At 43.8% G+C, this 21,623-nt stretch overlaps 1 protein-coding gene across 2 annotated transcripts in view; it reads left to right on the top strand.

The window, feature by feature from the left end:
- The first annotated feature begins 1,304 nt into the window (after nucleotides 1-1,304).
- The window catches only part of LOC115207107 (transcription factor MafG), a 41,890-nt gene continuing 21,571 nt past the window's right edge, over nucleotides 1,305-21,623 (top strand). The window contains exon 1 of one of the 2 annotated variants that reach the window (XM_029774110.1): nucleotides 1,305-1,486. The gene's annotated coding sequence lies outside the window, so the exon portion shown is untranslated. Of the gene's footprint in view, nucleotides 1,487-1,766; nucleotides 2,143-21,623 lie in introns of those variants that run through there. The other variant, XM_029774105.1, reaches the window with a different exon arrangement.

Raw genomic sequence — 21,623 nt, 5'->3', positions numbered from 1 at the left:
TATATCCACAGTAAAATGAGTCCTATATCAACATAACCTGAAAGGCCGCTCAGCAAGGAAGAAGCCACTGCTCCAAAACCGCCATAAAAAAAGCCAGACTACGGTTTGCAACTGCACATGGGGACAAGGATTGTACTTTTTGGAGAAATGTCCTCTGGTCTGATGAAACAAAAATAGAACTGTTTGGCCATAATGGCCATCGTTATGTTTGGAGGAAGAAGGGGATGCTTGCAAGCCGAAGAACACCATCCCAACCGTGAAGCATGGGGGTGGCAGCGTCATGTTGTGGGGGTGCTTTGCTGCAGGAGGGACTGGTGCACTTCACAAAATAGATGGCATCATGATGAAGGAAAATTATGTGGACATATTGAAGCAAGACATCAGTCAGGAAGTTAAAGCTTGGTCGCAAATGGACAATGACCCCAAGCATACTTCCAAAGTTGTGGCATAATGGCTTAAGGACAACAAAGTCAAGGTATTGGAGTGGCCATCACAAAGCCCTGAACTGAATCCTATAGAATATTTGTGGGCAGAACTGAAAAAGTGTGTGCGAGCAAGGAGTCCTACAAACCTGACTCAGTTACACCAGCTCTGTCAGGAGGAATGGGACAAAATTCACCCAACTTATTGTGGGAGGCTTGTGGAAGGCTACCCGAAACGTTTGACCCAAGTTAAACAATTTAAAGGCAATGCTACCAAATACTAATTGAGTGTATGTAAACTTCTGACCCACTGGGAATGTGATGAAAGAAATAAAAGCTGAGATAAATCATTCTCTCTACTATTATTCTGACATGTCACATTCTTAAAATAAAGTGGTGATTCAAACTGACCTAAATTTTACTAGGATAAAATGTCAGGAATTGTGAAAAACTGAGTTTAAATGTATTTGGCTAAGGTGTATGTAAACTTCCGACTTCAACTGTATATAGGCGCAATTTCGGTAACTTCCTTTTCAACTAAAATAGCACATTTTATGACGTTGGAACTCAGGTATTTGGGGAAACCGATACAAATCTTTATATTCTTAAGTAGTATGGTCTCAGCCACTATTAGATCTTGTTTGCGGACAGAGTAAAGAAAAAAATTCAGATAGATAAAAAGCAGTTTCAAGAAGTTTTATTTCCAAAAACATTTAACATCCAAAATTGTCCATATTTGCAAAATCAACCATATGCGTTACAACAAGCTCTTTTTTCCTCTTTTTATTTTATTTTTTTACAGATGCGTTGCAACATCATGCAAGAGATTGCATACATGAAAAGATGATTTTTAGTGTCCTTCTGTTGATACTTCATGAATGAACCCACGTGACGTCTGGCTCCGCGATACAAATGAATGTAGAGAAAGGAATCAACAAGGAGAGCACGAGCGGGATTTAAAACGCATGCTTGTCTGGCAGTCACAATTGTAGCAGCTACATTCAAGTTGGCCTTTTTATTACACAATAGAGGACGTTAAGAACTATAGAAAAACATCACGTTTGGTGAGTTGAAAAGCGAAACGTGTTGTTTTGCTGAGTGTACGTGCATGCCATTACCTCTGATATGCTGAGTTTTGCTTGCTCAATGCGTGTCTTCTATGCTGTAACTAACTAGCCAGCCTGTAAACTAATTTCTCAGGTTTCCAGCAGCTGGCTGAACTCAGTTCACTATCAAGTACTTTATTCTAGTATACGTCTCAACTGTTGTTAGTCTCTGTGTGTGAATGACGACATGGTTTGTAATTAGACGAACATGTTACATTATTTTTTGAATCCTAGAATTTGTCCCCCCAAAAAAGCGTATCTTGTAATTCCTAAGTAGCTGAGTATGGGGATTCCCTTGCTTGTTCAGCAGGCGGGAGTCTGTAGGCTGCTACACATATACTGCTATTTAGTCACGCGCAAGCAGTGGTGTAGTGTAGTAGTGACAGCTTGGGGGTTGTCGAGAAAGAAAATGTGTAACCAGATATAGGTGGCTTCTGCTAAATGGATAGCCTGCGATCCAACTGCTTATTTAGCTTGTTGTAGTTTGCCTCGTCATGCACATACTGTAACTAGGTCTGGAGCTGTTCAAACCTGCTGCTTCATATCGTAGCGAGCGTGCCTTGCAGAGCTGAGGGAAGCGCGAGCCGAAGCAACGGTTGTCGGAGCGCGATCAGGTTGGTGGTTTAATTTGTGACATAAATCAGCACGATAAAACAAGGACTCGACAGTATTTTGTGATACTATATATATATATATACATGTGCACAGCTTAGTGACTGATAGCTGCAAGTTTGCATTGCTCAACAGTCGATTGCTTGGCATTTCCGATCGTGTTCGATGGCGGTAGAGGTTAGCAAACTGGTTCACCTGCCGAAGTCATTTAGCCAGTGGTAACCACCCGCGATGTCTTATCAAGCCTCCGCTGGCAATGTCCGGTGTTTACACACCAGGATAGCTAACGTTACACATTGTACGTTTTGTTTGACGTTCGTAGTTAATCGCATTCTAGGCATTTTTATCACGTTGCTGAATCATCACAATGATGTATTTGGACGTCTGAGAAAGAAACCACCCGAAACATGGCCCCACCAGCGGACAAAGGTCTGGGCAGAGAAGGATGGTTGATATTTATCAGCGAGCCGTCAGGCGTCATCCTAGAGATTATGTGTAGTGAAATGGTCAAGTGTTGATTTGCAGTCCTCTTGTTGCTCCTGGAATGATGGGGATGAGCATAAATCATTGAATTTGCCTTGTTCTCTGGCTGCAATGCATTCTGATGAGGAGAAATAGATCAGCTTTCTGTATTGTAATGCTCTCTTTAGGATCCACCAGCAAGCAGTCAAGTGTGCTAGCATACAATTGTAACATCTAGTATTCTAAGAATATTATTCAAAAAAAGTAATTTAATAGGATTTATTTGCTATATCCTGTATCTATTATATTGACCAAAATGTATTTCATACATAAAGAATCCCCACTGTTTTCAGCCCGCTTTGCTATTCACCATGTCAAGTAATGTTAAACTGGGTCACATTTAGATTAAACCCGCCGTTCTGTACTGAATGCCTTTTGTTTCAGAAAATATAATCCAGCACTGTCAATCACTACTGTATATGTTTTTATGTTGCTTGAATAATGTTAGCCTATATGCTTTGGACATGGGATGTACATGGGATGATTTGGTGGCATATAGGCTAATCTAATACTGATGTCCTTATTTTAGTTAATGATGGTTAATTTGTGTTACATGTAGCCGTTTTTTGATTGGTTGCCAGCAACTCTAAATGGTGCACTTTGAATATCTTTTACTATAAGTGCCATGGTGCTATTTTAGTGGTGGGCAGTGAAAATATGCTTTTGCCTTTTTTGTTGCTGAGAGGCTGTGTTACTTATTTACTTCTCAGTAGGGCTGGGCGGTTTGGCCTAAAAATCATATCTCCTTATTTTAAATTTTTTTCAAACTTGTGGACAAATCATATCGATAAAATTCTCTAAGCTTTGTTTTACAATTTAAAGGCCAAATACACTGCATTTTAAAACGGTCAGGAATAATCTAATGAATTTAGGACTTGTGAAATAATACCTAGGCAAAATATAAGCCTTCCACCACCATAAGACCCACTAATAATTTAATTATTTTATCAATATCTTTTTTGCAATAATCACTTATCTGGATTTCAAGTCAGTCAATGAAAATGCCATTTTTGTTACATATTTTAACCAGAACCATGCATAATGCACATTCACTAATAATGACTAATTTGTAGCAGGCATTATAGAACATTAACACAGGTCTCATAAACAAGTGCTAGTGGAGTAGCCATCTAATCTTTATATTTCAAGTTTAGCCAACGTGGATCTATTTGCTAGCTAACAAGGCAGAACAGTTATGAACACACCCTTCTGTCCGTCTCCAACTGTTTGAACTAGAGGTCGACCAATTATGATTTTTTAACGCCGATACCGATTTATTGGAGGACCAAAAAAGCCAATACCGATTAATCGGACGATTAAAAAAATAAATATATTATTATATTTTTTAAATGTTATTTATTTGTAATAATGACAATTACAACAATACTGAATGAACACTTATTTTAACTTAATATAATACATCAATAAAATCAATTTAGCCTCAAATAAATAATGAAACATGTTCAATTTGGTTTAAATAATGCAAAAACAAAGTGTTGGAAAAGAAAGTAAAAGTGCAATATGTGCCATGTAAAAAAGCTAACGTTTAAGTTCCTTGCTCAGAACATGAGAACATATGAAAGCTGGTGGTTCCTTAAATGAGTCTTCAATATTCCCAGGTAAGAAGTTTTAGGTTGTAGTTATTATAGGAATTATAGGACTATTTCTCTCTCTATACGATTTGTATTTCATATACCTTTGACTATTGGATGTTCTTATAGGCACTTTAGTATTGCCAGTGTAACAGTATAGCTTCCGTCCCTCTCCTCGCTCCTACCTGGGCTCAAACCAGGAACACATCGACAACAGCCACCCTCGAAGCAGCGTTACCCATGCAGAGCAAGGGGAACAACTACTCCAAGTCTCAGAACGAGTGATGTTTGAAACGCTATTAGCGCGCACCTCGCTAACTAGCTAGCCATTTCACATCCGTTTCACCAGCCTAATCTCGGGAGTTGATGGGCTTGAAGTCATAAACAGCACAATGCTTGAAGCATTGCGAAGAGCTGCTGGCAAACGCACGAAAGTGCTGTTTGAATGAATGCTTACGAGCCTGCTGGTGCCTACCATCGCTCAGTCAGACTGCTCTATCAAATCATACACTTAATTATAACATAATAACACACAGAAATACGAGCCTTTGGTCATTAAAATGGGCGAATCCGGAAACAATCATTTCGAAAACAAAATGTTTATTGTTTCAGTGAAATACGGAACCGTTCCGTATTTTATCTAACGGGTGGCATCCCTAAGTCTAAATATTGCTGTTACATTGTACAACCTTCAATGTTATGTCATAATTAATTATGGCCTTTGTTAGGAATAAATGGACTTCACACAGTTCGCAATGAGCCAGGCGGCCCAAACTGCTGCATATACCCTGACTGCTTGCACGGAACGCAAGAGAAGTGACACAATTTCCCTAGTTATAAGAAATTCATGTTAGCAGGCAATATTAACTAAATATGCAGATTTAAAAATATATACTTGTGTATTGATTTTAAAGAAAGGCATTGATGTTTATGGTTAGGTATATTGGTGCAACGACTGTTTTTTTTCTCGCAAATGCGCTTGTTAAATCAACACCAGTTTGTCGAAGTAGGCTGTGATTCAATGAGAAATTAACAGGCACCGCATCGATTATATGCAACGCAGGACATGCTAGATAAACTAGTAATATCATCAACCATGTGTAGTTAACTAGTGATTATGTTAAGATTGATCGTTTTTTATAAGATAAGTTTAATGCTAGCTAGCAACTTACCTTGGCTTCTTGCTGCCCTCGCGTAACAGGTAGTCAGCCTGCCACGCAGGCTCCTCGTGGAGTGCAATGTAAGGCAGGTGGTTAGAGCGTTGGACTAGTAACCAGAAGGTTGCAAAAATGAATCCCCAAGCTGACAAGGTAAACATCTGTCGTTCTGCCCCTGAACAAGTCAGTTAACCCCCGTTCCTAGGCCGTCATTGAAAATAAGAATGTGTTCTTAACTGACTTGCCTAGTTAAATAAAGGTGTATAAAAAAAATATATAATCGGTGTCCAAAAATGCTGATTACCGATTGTTCTGAAAACTTGAAATTGGACCTAATTAATCGGCCATTCCGATTAATCGGTTGACCTCTAGTTTGAACAGCATGCTAGCCTGGCCACTTTGTTTAGATGTTGAAATCACGTGACCTACCTTATTTCTCAGAATGAGAACGAGTTGCCAATTCCTTTATAATTGTGTTTTTAAGCTTATTGCACGTTTTATAAAACAGACTAGACAGCGAGTATAACGGTCTGGCTAAGATGCTGCTAGAGGTGCGTGGTATTATAAACAGACTAGACAGCGAGTATAATGGTCTGGCTAAGATGCTGCTAGAGATGCGGGGTATTATAAACAGACTAGACAGCGAGTATAACGGTCTGGCTAAGATGCTGCTAGAGATGCGTGGTATTATAAACAGACTAGACAGCGAGTATAACGGTCTGGCTAAGATGCTGCTAGAGGTGCGTGGTATTATAAACAGACTAGACAGCGAGTATAACGGTCTGGCTAAGATGCTGCTAGAGGTGCGTGGTATTATAAACAGACTAGACAGCGAGTATAACGGTCTGGCTAAGATGCTGCTAGAGGTGCGTGGTATTATAAACAGACTAGACAGCGAGTATAACGGTCTGGCTAAGATGCTGCTAGAGATGCGTGGTATTATAAACAGACTAGACAGCGAGTATAACGGTCTGGCTAAGATGCTGCTAGAGGTGCGTGGTATTATAAACAGACTAGACAGCGAGTATAACGGTCTGGCTAAGATGCTGCTAGCGGTATGTGGTATTATAAACAGACTAGACAGCGAGTATAACGGTCTGGCTAAGATGCTGCTAGAGGTGCGTGGTATTATAAACAGACTAGACAGCGAGTATAACGGTCTGGCTAAGATGCTGCTAGAGGTGCGTGGTATTATAAACAGACTAGACAGCGAGTATAACGGTCTGGCTAAGATGCTGCTAGAGGTGCGTGGTATTATAAACAGACTAGACAGCGAGTATAACGGTCTGGCTAAGATGCTGCTAGCGGTAGGTGGTATTATAAACAGACTAGACAGCGAGTATAACGGTCTGGCTAAGATGCTGCTAGAGGTGCGTGGTATTATAAACAGACTAGACAGCGAGTATAACGGTCTGGCTAAGATGCTGCTAGAGGTGCGTGGTATTATAAACAGACTAGACAGCGAGTATAACGGTCTGGCTAAGATGCTGCTAGAGGTGCGGGGTATTATAAACAGACTAGACAGCGAGTATAACGGTCTGGCTAAGATGCTGCTAGAGGTGCGTTGTATTATAAACAGACTAGACAGCGAGTATAACGGTCTGGCTAAGATGCTGCTAGAGGTGCGTGGTATTATAAACAGACTAGACAGCGAGTATAACGGTCTGGCTAAGATGCTGCTAGCGGTATGTGGTATTATAAACAGACTAGACAGCGAGTATAACGGTCTGGCTAAGATGCTGCTAGAGGTGCGTGGTATTATAAACAGACTAGACAGCGAGTATAACGGTCTGGCTAAGATGCTGCTAGAGGTGCGTGGTATTATAAACAGACTAGACAGCGAGTATAACGGTCTGGCTAAGATGCTGCTAGAGGTGCGTTGTATTATAAACAGACTAGACAGCGAGTATAACGGTCTGGCTAAGATGCTGCTAGAGGTGCGTGGTATTATAAACAGACTAGACAGCGAGTATAACGGTCTGGCTAAGATGCTGCTAGCGGTATGTGGTATTATAAACAGACTAGACAGCGAGTATAACGGTCTGGCTAAGATGCTGCTAGAGGTGCGTGGTATTATAAACAGACTAGACAGCGAGTATAACGGTCTGGCTAAGATGCTGCTAGAGGTGCGTGGTATTATAAACAGACTAGACAGCGAGTATAACGGTCTGGCTAAGATGCTGCTAGAGGTGCGTGGTATTATAAACAGACTAGACAGCGAGTATAACGGTCTGGCTAAGATGCTGCTAGAGGTGCGTGGTATTATAAACAGACTAGACAGCGAGTATAACGGTCTGGCTAAGATGCTGCTAGAGGTGCGTGGTATTATAAACAGACTAGACAGCGAGTATAACGGTCTGGCTAAGATGCTGCTAGAGGTGCGTGGTATTATAAACAGACTAGACAGCGAGTATAACGGTCTGGCTAAGATGCTGCTAGCGGTATGTGGTATTATAAACAGACTAGACAGCGAGTATAACGGTCTGGCTAAGATGCTGCTAGAGGTGCGTGGTATTATAAACAGACTAGACAGCGAGTATAACGGTCTGGCTAAGATGCTGCTAGAGATGCGTGGTATTATAAACAGACTAGACAGCGAGTATAACGGTCTGGCTAAGATGCTGCTAGAGGTGCGTGGTATTATAAACAGACAAGACAGCGAGTATAACGGTCTGGCTAAGATGCTGCTAGATGTGCGTGGTATTATAAACAGACTAGACAGCGAGTATAACGGTCTGGCTAAGATGCTGCTAGAGGTGCGTGGTATTATAAACAGACTAGACAGCGAGTATAACGGTCTGGCTAAGATGCTGCTAGCGGTATGTGGTATTATAAACAGACTAGACAGCGAGTATAACGGTCTGGCTAAGATGCTGCTAGAGGTGCGTGGTATTATAAACAGACTAGACAGCGAGTATAACGGTCTGGCTAAGATGCTGCTAGAGGTGTGTGGTATTATAAACAGACTAGACAGCGAGTATAACGGTCTGGCTAAGATGCTGCTAGAGGTGCGTGGTATTATAAACAGACTAGATAGCGAGTATAACGGTCTGGCTAAGATGCTGCTAGAGGTGCGTGGTATTATAAACAGACTAGACAGCGAGTATAACGGTCTGGCTAAGATGCTGCTAGAGGTGCGTGGTATTATAAACAGACTAGACAGCGAGTATAACGGTCTGGCTAAGATGCTGCTAGAGGTGCGTGGTATTATAAACAGACTAGACAGCGAGTATAACGGTCTGGCTAAGATGCTGCTAGAGGTGCGTGGTATTATAAACAGACTAGACAGCGAGTATAACGGTCTGGCTAAGATGCTGCTAGAGGTGCGTGGCATTATAAACAGACTAGACAGCGAGTATAACGGTCTGGCTAAGATGCTGCTAGCGGTGCGTGGTATTATAAACAGACTAGACAGCGAGTATAACGGTCTGGCTAAGATGCTGCTAGAGGTGCGTGGTATTATAAACAGACTAGACAGCGAGTATAACGGTCTGGCTAAGATGCTGCTAGAGGTGCGTGGTATTATAAACAGACTAGACAGCGAGTATAACGGTCTGGCTAAGATGCTGCTAGCGGTATGTGGTATTATAAACAGACTAGACAGCGAGTATAACGGTCTGGCTAAGATGCTGCTAGAGGTGCGTGGTATTATAAACAGACTAGACAGCGAGTATAACGGTCTGGCTAAGATGCTGCTAGAGGTGCGTGGTATTATAAACAGACTAGACAGCGAGTATAACGGTCTGGCTAAGATGCTGCTAGAGGTGCGTGGTATTATAAACAGACTAGACAGCGAGTATAACGGTCTGGCTAAGATGCTGCTAGCGGTATGTGGTATTATAAACAGACTAGACAGCGAGTATAACGGTCTGGCTAAGATGCTGCTATCTGTTCCACGTGACAAACTGACCATTCATTTTCCAGAATCAATGTTCATTGATACTCCTGTTTTACCGGTGTCTGCCCTGTGTGCAATTTGAGTAGTTGAGATGTAAAAAGGGCATCATTAGAAAGGTTAACTTCTCCTCTATTACAGTTAAATAATGTGCAATTTGTTTCAGTATCCCTATGACAAATTTTGTTGGACCAAATGGCAAGTTGAAACCTCTTGTAAGAGAGGAATAAGTGATCTCTCATCTTTGTTGTTGTGAGTGGAGGGGGAGGGGTTTTGTGTGTGTGTGTGTGTGTTTTTGTGTGTGTGTGTGTGTGTGTGTGTGTGTGTGTGTGTGTGTGTGTGTGTGTGTGTGTGTGTGTGTGTGTGTGTGTGTGTGTGTGTGTGTGTGTGTGTGTGTGTGTGTGTATAAACAGAGAGGAAGAGGCGACGTGAGAAGTTTCACTCGACAAAATCTGTCAAATAAGGCCAATACGTTTCTATGGGCTTATTTTGGACCTAAGCTTGTCACCTGCTTTCGCGTCTTTGGGACAACGATTCCCATTGTTAGAGACAGAGACATGAGCATCTCGTCATTATATACAGATCTCTGGTGTAAATGGTTAGATGCACAGCACAGAAGGAGTGAAGGAGACGAGACCAAAAAGACAACATGCGGACATAAACGCTCATAAAAAAATATAAAAAAATGATTAGTGTGATGCAGGCATTTGTAATATCTCACAAAAACATACATTCAAATTCATTCGATATATCGTCCAGCTCTGCTTCCCAGTCACCTTGGAAACTGTTGAGTAGCCTAAATGGGCGAGGAGGGGTACACAGATAGGATCTGCGTAGAGTCTCTGAAGTTTCTCTCTTGCTCCGATTTCCAAGTTATTTCATCATCCTCGTTGGTGCAGGCAAGCAAAGCGTGTTTGGGTAGACATACTGCGCAGTTAGCTACAGCCCCATGTCAGAGACCCAGATTTGCAATAAAGCTCAATTCCTGTCTCCCGTCCTGCCACAGCAGGTAACGAGAACAGATGAGGGGGCCTTGTATAGCGCCACAGCAGGTGGCAGGCAGGATGAGATTGGTGTGGTGTGGTGAGATCAGCTCAGAGATTTATGGCCCTTCTAGAGGTGGCCAAGATAAAACAAGACTGGACACTGTTAGAGGTGAACGTGGCTGGATGGTGCACACAGCTACTGGACTGTAAAGCCCATTTGGGGCGGCAGGTAGCCTAGTGGTTAGAGCGTTGGACTAGTAACCGGAAGGTTGCAAGATCGAATCCCTGAGCTGACAAGGTAAAAATCTGTCGTTCTGCCCCTGAACAAGGCAGTTAACCCATTGTTCTTAGGCTGTCATTGTAAATAAGAATTTGTTCTTAACTGACTTGCCTAGTTAAATAAAGGTGTATAAAAAAATGTCACTCTACGGAGCCGAGTGGAGCTGGCCTGGTTATGGCTACATCCATCGTAGTTGCTGGCACTGTGCTGGAAAGGACCGTCGTTGATACTCCATCTGAGTCGGTACAGTTTGGGTCGGCACCATCGTCTGAGGGCTATTACTGACAGCAACACCCATTGGCAATGTTTAGGACAGGCCGACCAGCCCAGCCCACGTGAAGAACCACTGGGCAAGAATCCACTGCTGCACAGCTTCACAGACAATGAACCAACACCTCTGCAAATGCAGTATTGTATGGCTGACTCAACACAGAGCAGTTATTTAGTTAGTTATACCTAATCAGGAGAAATGAATTTCCCTTCGGAAATACACAGCATGTGTTATGGGGTTTCTTGTCTGCAGAAGTGCTGCTTTCACTACATGGGGAAACGGAAGTGCTGCTGTAGCTACATGGAGAAACGGAAGTGCTGCTGTAGCTACATGGGGAAACGGAAGTGCTGCTGTAGCTACATGGGGAAACGGAGGTGCTGCTGTAGCTACATGGGGAAACGGAGGTGCTGCTGTAGCTACATGGGGAAACGGAAGTGCTGCTGTAGCTACATGGGGAAACGGAGGTGCTGCTGTAGCTACATGGGGAAACGGAAGTGCTGCTGTAGCTACATGGGGAAACGGAAGTGCTGCTGTAGCTACATGGGGAAACGGAAGTGCTGCTGTAGCTACATGGGGAAACGGAAGTGCTGCTGTAGCTACATGGGGAAACGGAAGTGCTGCTGTAGCTACATGGGGAAACGGAAGTGCTGCTGTAGCTACATGGGGAAACAGAATTGCTGCTGTAGCTACATAGAGAGAGAATATAGTGTTTTCTGTTTAATGAAAAGAGGGGCTGTTGGTGATGAAACTCTTTGCAAAGCGTCGTCGGAAGGGGATTATGATTGCTGAGTGTTGCGATATAGGCTACCTCTCTGGACTTGTGAAAAAGTAGCACTTTGTTCTTTCATCCTCCAGGCACAGCAGTCAAAGCGTTGTCATTTTGACTTTCATGTGCTTTACTTGGTTGACCTGTTTTAAGTAGGCAACATCTGTGACATCAAATGAGGCTTTGTCAATGTTACTTTCCCAATATTTGACTTGTCAATGTTACTTTCCCAATATTTTACTTGTCAATGTTACTTTCCCAATATTTGACTTGTCAATGTTACTTTCCCAATATTTGACTTGTCAATGTTACTTGTACCATATGAAAAACGTGTGCTTCATTTACATGAACATCAACCACTCTGAACCAGTCTTCACACTCATTATGAATGCTGACGTTTAGCCTTGTGTGTGCAGTGGTGTAAAAATACTTTAAAGTACTACTTAAGTAGTATTTTGGGGTGTCTGTACTTTACTATTTATATTTTTGATATACTTTTACATCACTACATTCCTAAAGAAAATAATGTACTTTTTACTCCATACATTTTCCCTGACACCAAAAAGTACTCGTTACATTTAGAATGCTCAGACAGGACAGAATTATTGTTCAATTCATGCACCAATCAAAATAATGCATTGTCATTCCTACTGCCTATGATCTGGCGGACTCAATAAACACAAAAACGGTGTTTCTAAATGATGCTGGAGTGTGCACCAGTCTGTCTGTAAATAAAAAAAAAAAATATATATATATATATATAAGAATTATGCTCTCTTGTTTGCAAGATAAAAGATATTTGATGTAAAGCATTTTCTTTTTTACTTTTACTCAAGTATGACAATTGTGTACTTTTTCCACCACTGTACTTAAGTACATTTAAAACCAGATACTTTTTTACTCAAGTAGTATTTTTCTGGGTTACTTTTACTTGAGTCATTTTCAATGAAGGTATCTTTACTTTTACTCAAGTATAACAATTGAGTACTTTTTCCACGTGTGTGTACGCATGCACGTAGTACATAGGCTACTATCTACACGATGAGACAATTGTTTTCAATTCAGTCAGTTGTCTTATGGTCCACTAAATCACTGAAAACCCTACAAATAGCAGAGTATTGATTTTTGTAGCATAACATTACAGTGGTAGCCAAACAACATTGTCTCTTGTTTAATGAATCTACCAAAGCAGCAGTGGATTGGACAGACAGAGTAGGCCTAGCCTCCTGTTTGCTTACAGTGACGACACTGATGAGCTCTTAACCATACAGAGCCAATTAACTACAAATGACTGAATTATTCCTGTTCCAGAGAAACCTACTGTCATGTTGTGGAGAAATTGGACACATTACCATTGTTCAATATGGACACTATAGTTGTATTCTATTGTAGTCTTAAGGTCAGTAATACATATAGGATCCAGTAATGGTAGTTCATGGATTGAAACATTTCACCAGTGTGTGTGTGTGTGTGTGTGTGTGGTGTGTGTGTGTGGGCTGCCTGCTATCCTCCCTGCCTCCCTCTGCCAGCGTTAGGCTATGGCTGCTGATGTATCAAGAGCGATTCCCTTTTAATCAAGTCCTCCAGGCATATAGAGCGTTGAAGGCCAATGAAGTCCTCGCTCTCCTCCGAGTCCCACTGCGGCTCTCGACACAATATCGATTCAATAGACCACAGCGGCACTGTATTCAACTTGGAAATAAGCCTAGCCAAGTTTGGCTTATTTTAGAAAACACCAAATCACAGGTACTAAGAGTGTGCTGAAATTGCTTTCCCATTTTCTTTCAACATATACGCTTAACAACTGACAGCTTCCTCACACACAAATGTTGTCTAGGCCTAACCTGTGGTGTAGCTTGGGTGTAGGCCTAAAGTACAACACTGAATGATGGACAGCAGATTGCAACCGAGTGCCTCTGACAAGAATATCGGCTGACATTCTGTTACTTTTCCAACTGTTTTACATGTTGATTCTGCTAAAACAGCATAGCCTATGTAAAAAAAGCTTTAGCACTTAATAACATGTTGACTATTTATTTGTTTTAATCTATGGCAACAACCAGCGTGCAGGAAGTCCTTTTACTCTAGATAAGGTTTGTTCCGTATCAAGACTGTCGTTCCTCTTTCAGGTGGAGAAACTCACCCGTTTCTTATTCCTCAATTTGAAGTGTGATGACGTGTTCTCAGTTTCTAGTAATCATGGGGTTCATCCCTAATGGAACCCTATTCCCTGCATAGGGTTCTGGACAAAATTAGTGCACTATATAGGGAATAGAGTGCCATTGGGGACATAACATTAATCTACACCACATGCCCAAACTCTGACAGACTTTTGAGAGCTATCCAAATAAATCTTATTAAACAGTCTTGTTGGAAATCAGATTAGATCTTGGCTATGATTCTGGAATGTCAGTCCTCGCCCACTCACGTGAGCCTCATGCCTGGTGGACTCCAGAGACTGTATTCATAAAGTCGCTCAGACTAAGAGTGCTGTTCTAGGATCAGTTTTGCCTTGTACATCATGATGAATAAGATTAGCCTACATTGGTCAAGGACTGGGATGGACCTGATCCTAGATCAGCAGAAGTTACTCTGAGACGCTTTATAAACCACTACGAGCTCAGGTTCTAGAACTCAATTAGATCTTCAGAGGCAGTAGGAAGAATGTCCCCTTGTATTCTCTGCAAACAACCAGTCATCTATCCCATGGGAAAGCAGGGCAGCGTAGGTGACATATCATTATACAAGGGCCCACTACTACAGGGACAGTCCTTGTAAAAGGTGCCATCTTTATTTCGGCAAACAATTTCTGGTTATGTTAGGAAATGTCTCATCATCACTCCAACCTCTTAATGGGAGAAGGTGTTGGCTTAATGTTTTCCCACCATTGATAGCGCCTCACACATTTTCCCTTTGAAAGCCGCTGAACGATTTACCCTCTCTCTTTTGTCACTCTTATTTCACGCTCTGAATAACAGCTCTCTCCCTTTGCCTCTCTCTCCCGCCCTCCCCCTCCTCCTCTTTCTTTCCTATATGCATAAATTGAGCCAGCCTCCTGGTAACTCTTCCCGAGCTACCAGCAGAGTCCGATTTTTAATTTGCAGTTAAATGGCGCTCGACACATGCAGCTTGGTTGATAATTGACTTCACTCAGCTGAAGGGAGGGATGATTAGGTCAGAATATCTTATCATTTTCTTCAAAGGAAGGAGGGAGTGGAACTGGTGGCACTCCTATCAGGATGTAATGTTGCCTATACTTAAAGGAAAAGTCAGTGACTCTCTAAACAGTAGTACCGGACAGAGCAGCAACTAGGAGCGTGAAGCGCGAGGCTAAACTTCTCTGCTGTTGTCTGGCAGCTATCACCTTGTTGCAGCATAGTGTCAACTATCCGTTTACATTGTGTTAGTGCATCTTCTTGCATCGCGCTGCAATAGTCTCGGTTCTTCCTGATGCTTGTGGTAACCTGCAGATACATTGTGTGAGTGCTTTAGAGGCGTACGGGAGGAACAAAAGCAGTAATGTAGTGGAGCAGACCGCCCGGTCTAGGCCTAGTGTGCACATACTGAAGAGGCAGGGGTTGTAAACGGGTGACATCATTCCATCTAGTCTTAATGCAGGATTTTGTGCAGGTGAGATTTATTTTAAGCTTGATGCGGAGAAGCATGATTTTGTGCTGGTGAGATTTATTTTAAGCTTGATGCGGAGAAGCATGATTTTGTGCAGGTGAGATTTATTTTAAGCTTGATGCGGAGAAGCATGATTTTTCAGCTGCCAGGTGAAATATCATTTTATCTTCAGTGTTGAGCATGAATTTAAGCAGATGAGAGATAATTATATCTTGAAGGTAGACTCACCGAAATGACGTTGCCACAAGCAGCACCACAGATATTGCAAGATGCAAGACTTCTGACACAGTATGCGGACGGGTTCCCTTCACCCTGTAACAGTGTGGTAGCAACTGGACCAAAACAGCGGGGAAATTTAGCGTTGCGCTTCAACGTTCTTACTTGTTGAAATTGACCCACTGTTTACTTTGTGCATCTACGTCATGTCTGAGTACCTTTTTTAAGTATCTACAAGCATGAATTATAGCAGGTGATCTTATTACCTAGGTGTGGAGAATCATTATTTAGCCTAACTAGGTGAGAGAGCCTACCATTTAAGATGGGTGTTAATTTCTCAGATCTTTACTGCCTCTGTAGTTGTCGCTCGTTGGCTGTTGGTCTGTTGTGCCGCTGGTTGTTGGTCTTTCATCAGCATGCACCTCCACAGCCTAGTTTATCCACTTCATTAGGGAGCTGCCGATGCCTACCGCCGCCACGCTTCCTTTCAGGAATCAGCAGTGACAGGCTAAATCATTGGGTGTGTGGGTGTGCGTGGAATGTTTGTGTGCATGCATTGTGCGTTTTTAGTGAGTCATCTGTTTGTTTTAATACATTTTGTCTGTGTGCATGTTTCTGTAGTGAATATCTTTGTGTGTGTGTTGGTGAGTCCGTCGGCTGAGTCTGTATAGGCCTATTACGAATAACGTCTTCTCTCAGCATCTGAACAAAGCCCGCGCCCCCGTTACGATAGTCCCCCTCAGTGTCGCTTAGTATTCAGAGAGGGAGGTGCTGCTGTAATCTGGATTCCAAAGCGGGTTGCCGCAGGTTTTTGTTTGCTCTTACAGCCCTGATAATCTTGTTACACTGCTGTCAAGTGGAGGACGTGGCTTTCCCCCAACCTCTTCAACCCCCCAACCCTATCCCCACCTCTCTAACTCCCCCCCACAACCCTATCCCCACCTCTCTAACCCCCCCCCAACCCTATCCCCACCTCTCTAACTCCCCCCCACAACTCTATCCCCACCTCTCTAACTCCAACCCCACCACCTCAATCCCCCCCACAACCCTATCCCCACCTCTCTAACTCCAACCCCACCACCTCAATCCCCCCCACAACCCTATCCCCACCTCCCTAACTCCAACCCCACCACCTCAATCCCCCCCACAACCCTATCCCCACCTCTCTAACCCCCCCCACAACCCTATCCCCACCTCTCTAACTCCAACCCCACCACCTCAATCCCCCCCACAGCCCTATCCCCACCTCTCTAACTCCAACCCCACCACCTCAATCCCCCCCCACAACCCTATCCCCCCCTCTCTAACTCCAACCCCACCACCTCAATCCCCCCCACAACCCTATCCCCCCCTCTCTAACTCCAACCCCACCACCTCAATCCCCCCACAGCACTATCCCCACCTCTGTAACTCCAACCCCACCACCTCAATCCCCCCCACAACCCTATCCCCCCCTCTCTAACTCCAACCCCACCACCTCAATCCCCCCCACAACCCTATCCCCACCTCTCTAACTCCAACCCCACCACCTCAATCCCCCCCACAACCCTATCCCCCCCTCTCTAACTCCAACCCCACCACCTCAATCCCCCCCACAACCCTATCCCCCCCTCCCTAACTCCAACCCCACCACCTCAATCCCCCCCACAACCCTATCCCCACCTCTCTAACTCCAACCCCACCACCTCAATCCCCCCCACAACCCTATCCCCCCCTCTCTAACTCCAACCCCACCACCTCAATCCCCCCCACAACCCTATCCCCACCTCCCTAACTCCAACCCCACCACCTCAATCCCCCCCACAACCCTATCCCCCCCTCCTAACTCCAACCCCACCACCTCAATCCCCCCCACAACCCTATCCCCACCTCCCTAACTCCAACCCCACCACCTCAATCCCCCCCACAACCCTATCCCCACCTCCCTAACTCCAACCCCACCACCTCAATCCCCCCCACAACCCTATCCCCACCTCTCTAACTCCAACCCCACCACCTCAATCCCCCCCACAACCCTATCCCCACCTCCCTAACTCCAACCCCACCACCTCAATCCCCCCCACAACCCTATCCCCACCTCCCTAACTCCAACCCCACCACCTCAATCCCCCCCACAACCCTATCCCCACCTCCCTAACTCCAACCCCACCACCTCAATCCCCCCCACAACCCTATCCCCACCTCTCTAACTCCAACCCCACCACCTCAATCCCCCCCACAACCCTATCCCCACCTCCCTAACTCCAACCCCACCACCTCAATCCCCCCCACAACCCTATCCCCACCTCTCTAACTCCAACCCCACCACCTCAATCCCCCCCACAACCCTATCCCCCCCTCTCTAACTCCAACCCCACCACCTCAATCCCCCCCACAACCCTATCCCCACCTCCCTAACTCCAACCCCACCACCTCAATCCCCCCCACAACCCTATCCCCACCTCCCTAACTCCAACCCCACCACCTCAATCCCCCCCACAACCCTATCCCCACCTCCCTAACTCCAACCCCACCACCTCAATCCCCCCACAACCCTATCCCCCCCCTCCTAACTCCAACCCCACCACCTCAATCCCCCCACAACCCTATCCCCACCTCTCTAACTCCAACCCCACCACCTCAATCCCCCCCACAACCCTATCCCCACCTCTCTAACTCCAACCCCACCACCTCAATCCCCCCCACAACCCTATCCCCACCTCTCTAACTCCAACCCCACCACCTCAAACCCCCCCACAACCCTATCCCCCCCTCTCTAACTCCAACCCCACCACCTCAATCCCCCCCACAACCCTATCCCCACCTCTCTAACTCCCCCCCCACAACCCTATCCCCCCCTTTTCCTAGACCATGTTGCCATGTGTATAATAGCAAAGTCAACTAGCACATTGGTGTTGAGGAAAATGTGGCGGAGATAGGAGATGAGAAAAACAATTAAGGCATGTGCTGTTAAGAAATGAGGAGCGGGGAAACACAAACAGCCTTATTCTAAAATTGATGACTTTGATTTAAAAAAAATCTACACACACTACCCATAATGACAAAGAAAAAAACAGGTTTTTAGACATTTTTGCAAATGTATTAAACATTTTAAACTGAAATATCACATTTACATAAGTGTTTCAGACCCTTTACTCAGTACTTTGTTGAAGCACCTTTGGCAACGACTACAGCCTTGATTCTTCTTGGGTACAAGCTTGGCACACCTGTATTTGGTGAGTTTGTCCCATTCTTCTCTGCAGATCCTCAAGTTCTGTCAAGTTGAATGGGAAGCGTCGCTGCACAGATGTTTTCAGGTCTTTCCAGAGATGTTCGATCGGGTTCAAGTCCAGGCTCTGGCTGGGCCACTCAAGGACATTTAGTGACTTGTCCCAAAGCCACTCCTGCATTGGAAGGTGAACTTTTGCCCTAGTCTGAGGTCCTGAGCACTCTGGAGCAGGTTTCCATCAAGGATCTCTCTGTACTTTGCGCCGTTCATCTTTCCCTCGATCCTGACTAGTTTCCAGTCTCTGCCGCTGAAAAACATCCCCACAGTATGATGCTGCCACCACCGTGCTTCACCGTAGGGATGGTATTGGCCAGTCGCTGAAAAACACCCCCACAGTATGATACTGCCACCACCGTGCTTCACCGTAGGGATGGTATTGGCCAGGTGATGAGTGGTGCCAGGTTTCCTCCAGACATGATGCTTGGCATTCAGGCCAAAGAGTTCAATATTGGTTTCATCAAACTAGATAATCTTGTTTCTCGTGGTCAGAGAGTCCTTTAGGTGCCTATTGGCAAACTCCAAGCGGGCTGTCATGTGCCTTTTTTTTTTGGAGCAGTGGCTTCCGTCTGGCTACTCTACCATAATGTCCTGATTGGTGGAGTGCTGTAGAGGTGGTTGTCCTTCTGGAAGGTTCTCCCATCTCCACAGAGGAACTCTGGAGCTCTGTCAGAGTGACCATCAGGTTCTTGGTCACCTCTTTGACCAAGGCCCTTCTCCCCCGATTGCTCAGTTTGGCCGGGTGGCCAGCTCTATGAAGAGTCTTGGTGATTCCAAACTTCTTCCATTTTAAGAATGATGGAGGCCACTGTGTTTTGGGGGACCTTCAATGCTGCAGAAATGTTTTGGTACCCTTCCCCAGATCTGTGCCTCGACACAATCCTGTCTCGGAGCTCTATGGACAATTACTTTGACCCCATGGCTTGGTTTTTGCTCTGACATGCACTGTCAACTGTGGGACCTTATATACACAGATGTGCCTTTTCCGAATCCTGTCCAATCACAGGTGTTCTCCAATCAAGTTGTAGAAACATCTCAAGGATGATCAATGGAAACAGGATGCACCTGACCTCAATTTCGAGTCTCATAGCAAAGGGTCTGAATACTTCTGTAAATAAGGTATTTCTGTTTTTATTTTTAATAAATGTGCAAACATTTCTAAACCTGTTTTTGCTTTGTTATTGTGTGTACCTTGCATATCTACAGAAATAAGACAGATCCTGCTTCTGTTGGCTGGTTGAGTGTTTGTTTAATAGCATACAGATTCTCTGAGCACCAAGCCTCACACAACCACATGTCGGATAAACAATTTCACAAATTCGTCTGTTTTTAATCTTTGCTGTTGTGTAATAAAGCCTATAATTTAAAAAAAAAAGTATTATTTGAACAGCCTCTGGTCTTACTTATTTAGTGTTTACACTTCCACATTTTCAGAAACAACATTTTCTAATAATAATAACCCTCCTTTTTCTTCATCTCCTTATTGTTATTATTATGATTATAATGATAATGATTTAAGATGGCGCCAACAGAGGGCTGCCTCGCTTCTAGTCCTTAGGAAACTCAAATCAAATTGTTTTGGTCACATACACATAGTTAGCAGATGTTAATGCGAGTGTAGCGAAGTGCTTCTGGTTCAGACAGTGCAGTAATATCTAACAAATTCACAACGACTACCTTATACACACAAATGTAAAGGGATGAATAAGAATATATACATATAAATATATGGATGAGTGATGGTCAGATGCAGTAGGTGGTTTAGAATACAGTATATACAGATGAGATGAGTAATGTATGATATGTAGACATTAAAGTGGCGTTTATTTAAAGTGACTAGTGATAGCTTTATTAAATCCATTTATTAAAGTGGCAAGAGATTTGAGTCTGTATGTTGGCAGCAGCCACTCTGTTCGGGATGGTTGTTTAACAGTCTGATGGCCTTGAGATTGAAAAACGGCTTCTGTCTCTCGTTCCCAGGTTTGATGCACCTGTACTGACCTCACCTTCTGGATGATAGCGGGGTGAACAGGCAGTGGCTCGGGTGGTTGTTGTCCTTGATGATCTTTTTGGCCTTCCTGTGACATCGGGTGCTGTAGGTTAGAGGTCGACTGATTTTAATCAGAATGGCCGATTTAATTAGGGCCGATTTCAAGTTTTCCTAACAATCGGTAATCGGTATTTTTGGACACCTTTATTTACCTAGGCAAGTCAGATTAAGAACACATTCTTATTTTCAATTACGGCCTAGGAACGGGGGTTAACTGTCTTGTTCAGGGGGATTCGGGGATTCGTTTTTGCAACCTTCCGGTTACTAGTCCGATGCTCTAACCACCTGCCTTACATTGCACTCCACGAGGAGCCTGCATGGCAGGCTGACTACCTGTTACACGAGGTCAGCAAGAAGCCAAGGTAAGTTGCTATCTTGCATTAAACTTATCTTATAAAAAACAATCAATCAATCTTAACATAATCACTAGTTAACTACACATGGTTGATGATATTACTAGTTTATCTAACGTGTCCTACGTTGCATATAATCGATGCGGTGCCTGTTAATTTCTCATTGAATCACAGCCTACTTCGACAAACTGGTGTTGATTTAACAAGCGCATTTGCGAAAAAGCACTGTCGTTGCACCAATGTACCTAACCATCAATGCCTTTCTTTAAAATCAATACACAAGTATATATTTTTAAACCTGCATATTTAGTTAATATTGCCTGCTAACATGAAATTGTGTCACATCTCTAGCATTCATTGCACGCAGAGTCAGGGTATATGCAACAGTTTGGGCCGCCTGGCTCGTTGCGAACTAATTTGCCAGAATTTTACGTAATTATGACATACCATTGAAGGTTGTGCAATGTAACAGGAATATTTAGACTTAGGGATGCCACCCGTTA

Source organism: Salmo trutta, chromosome 1, assembly GCF_901001165.1.
Source record: "Salmo trutta chromosome 1, fSalTru1.1, whole genome shotgun sequence".
NCBI classification, from domain to species: Eukaryota; Metazoa; Chordata; class Actinopteri; order Salmoniformes; family Salmonidae; genus Salmo; species Salmo trutta.
The sequence above is the reverse complement of the archived record's forward strand: the minus strand, read 5'-3'. Positions and strand labels throughout refer to the sequence as shown.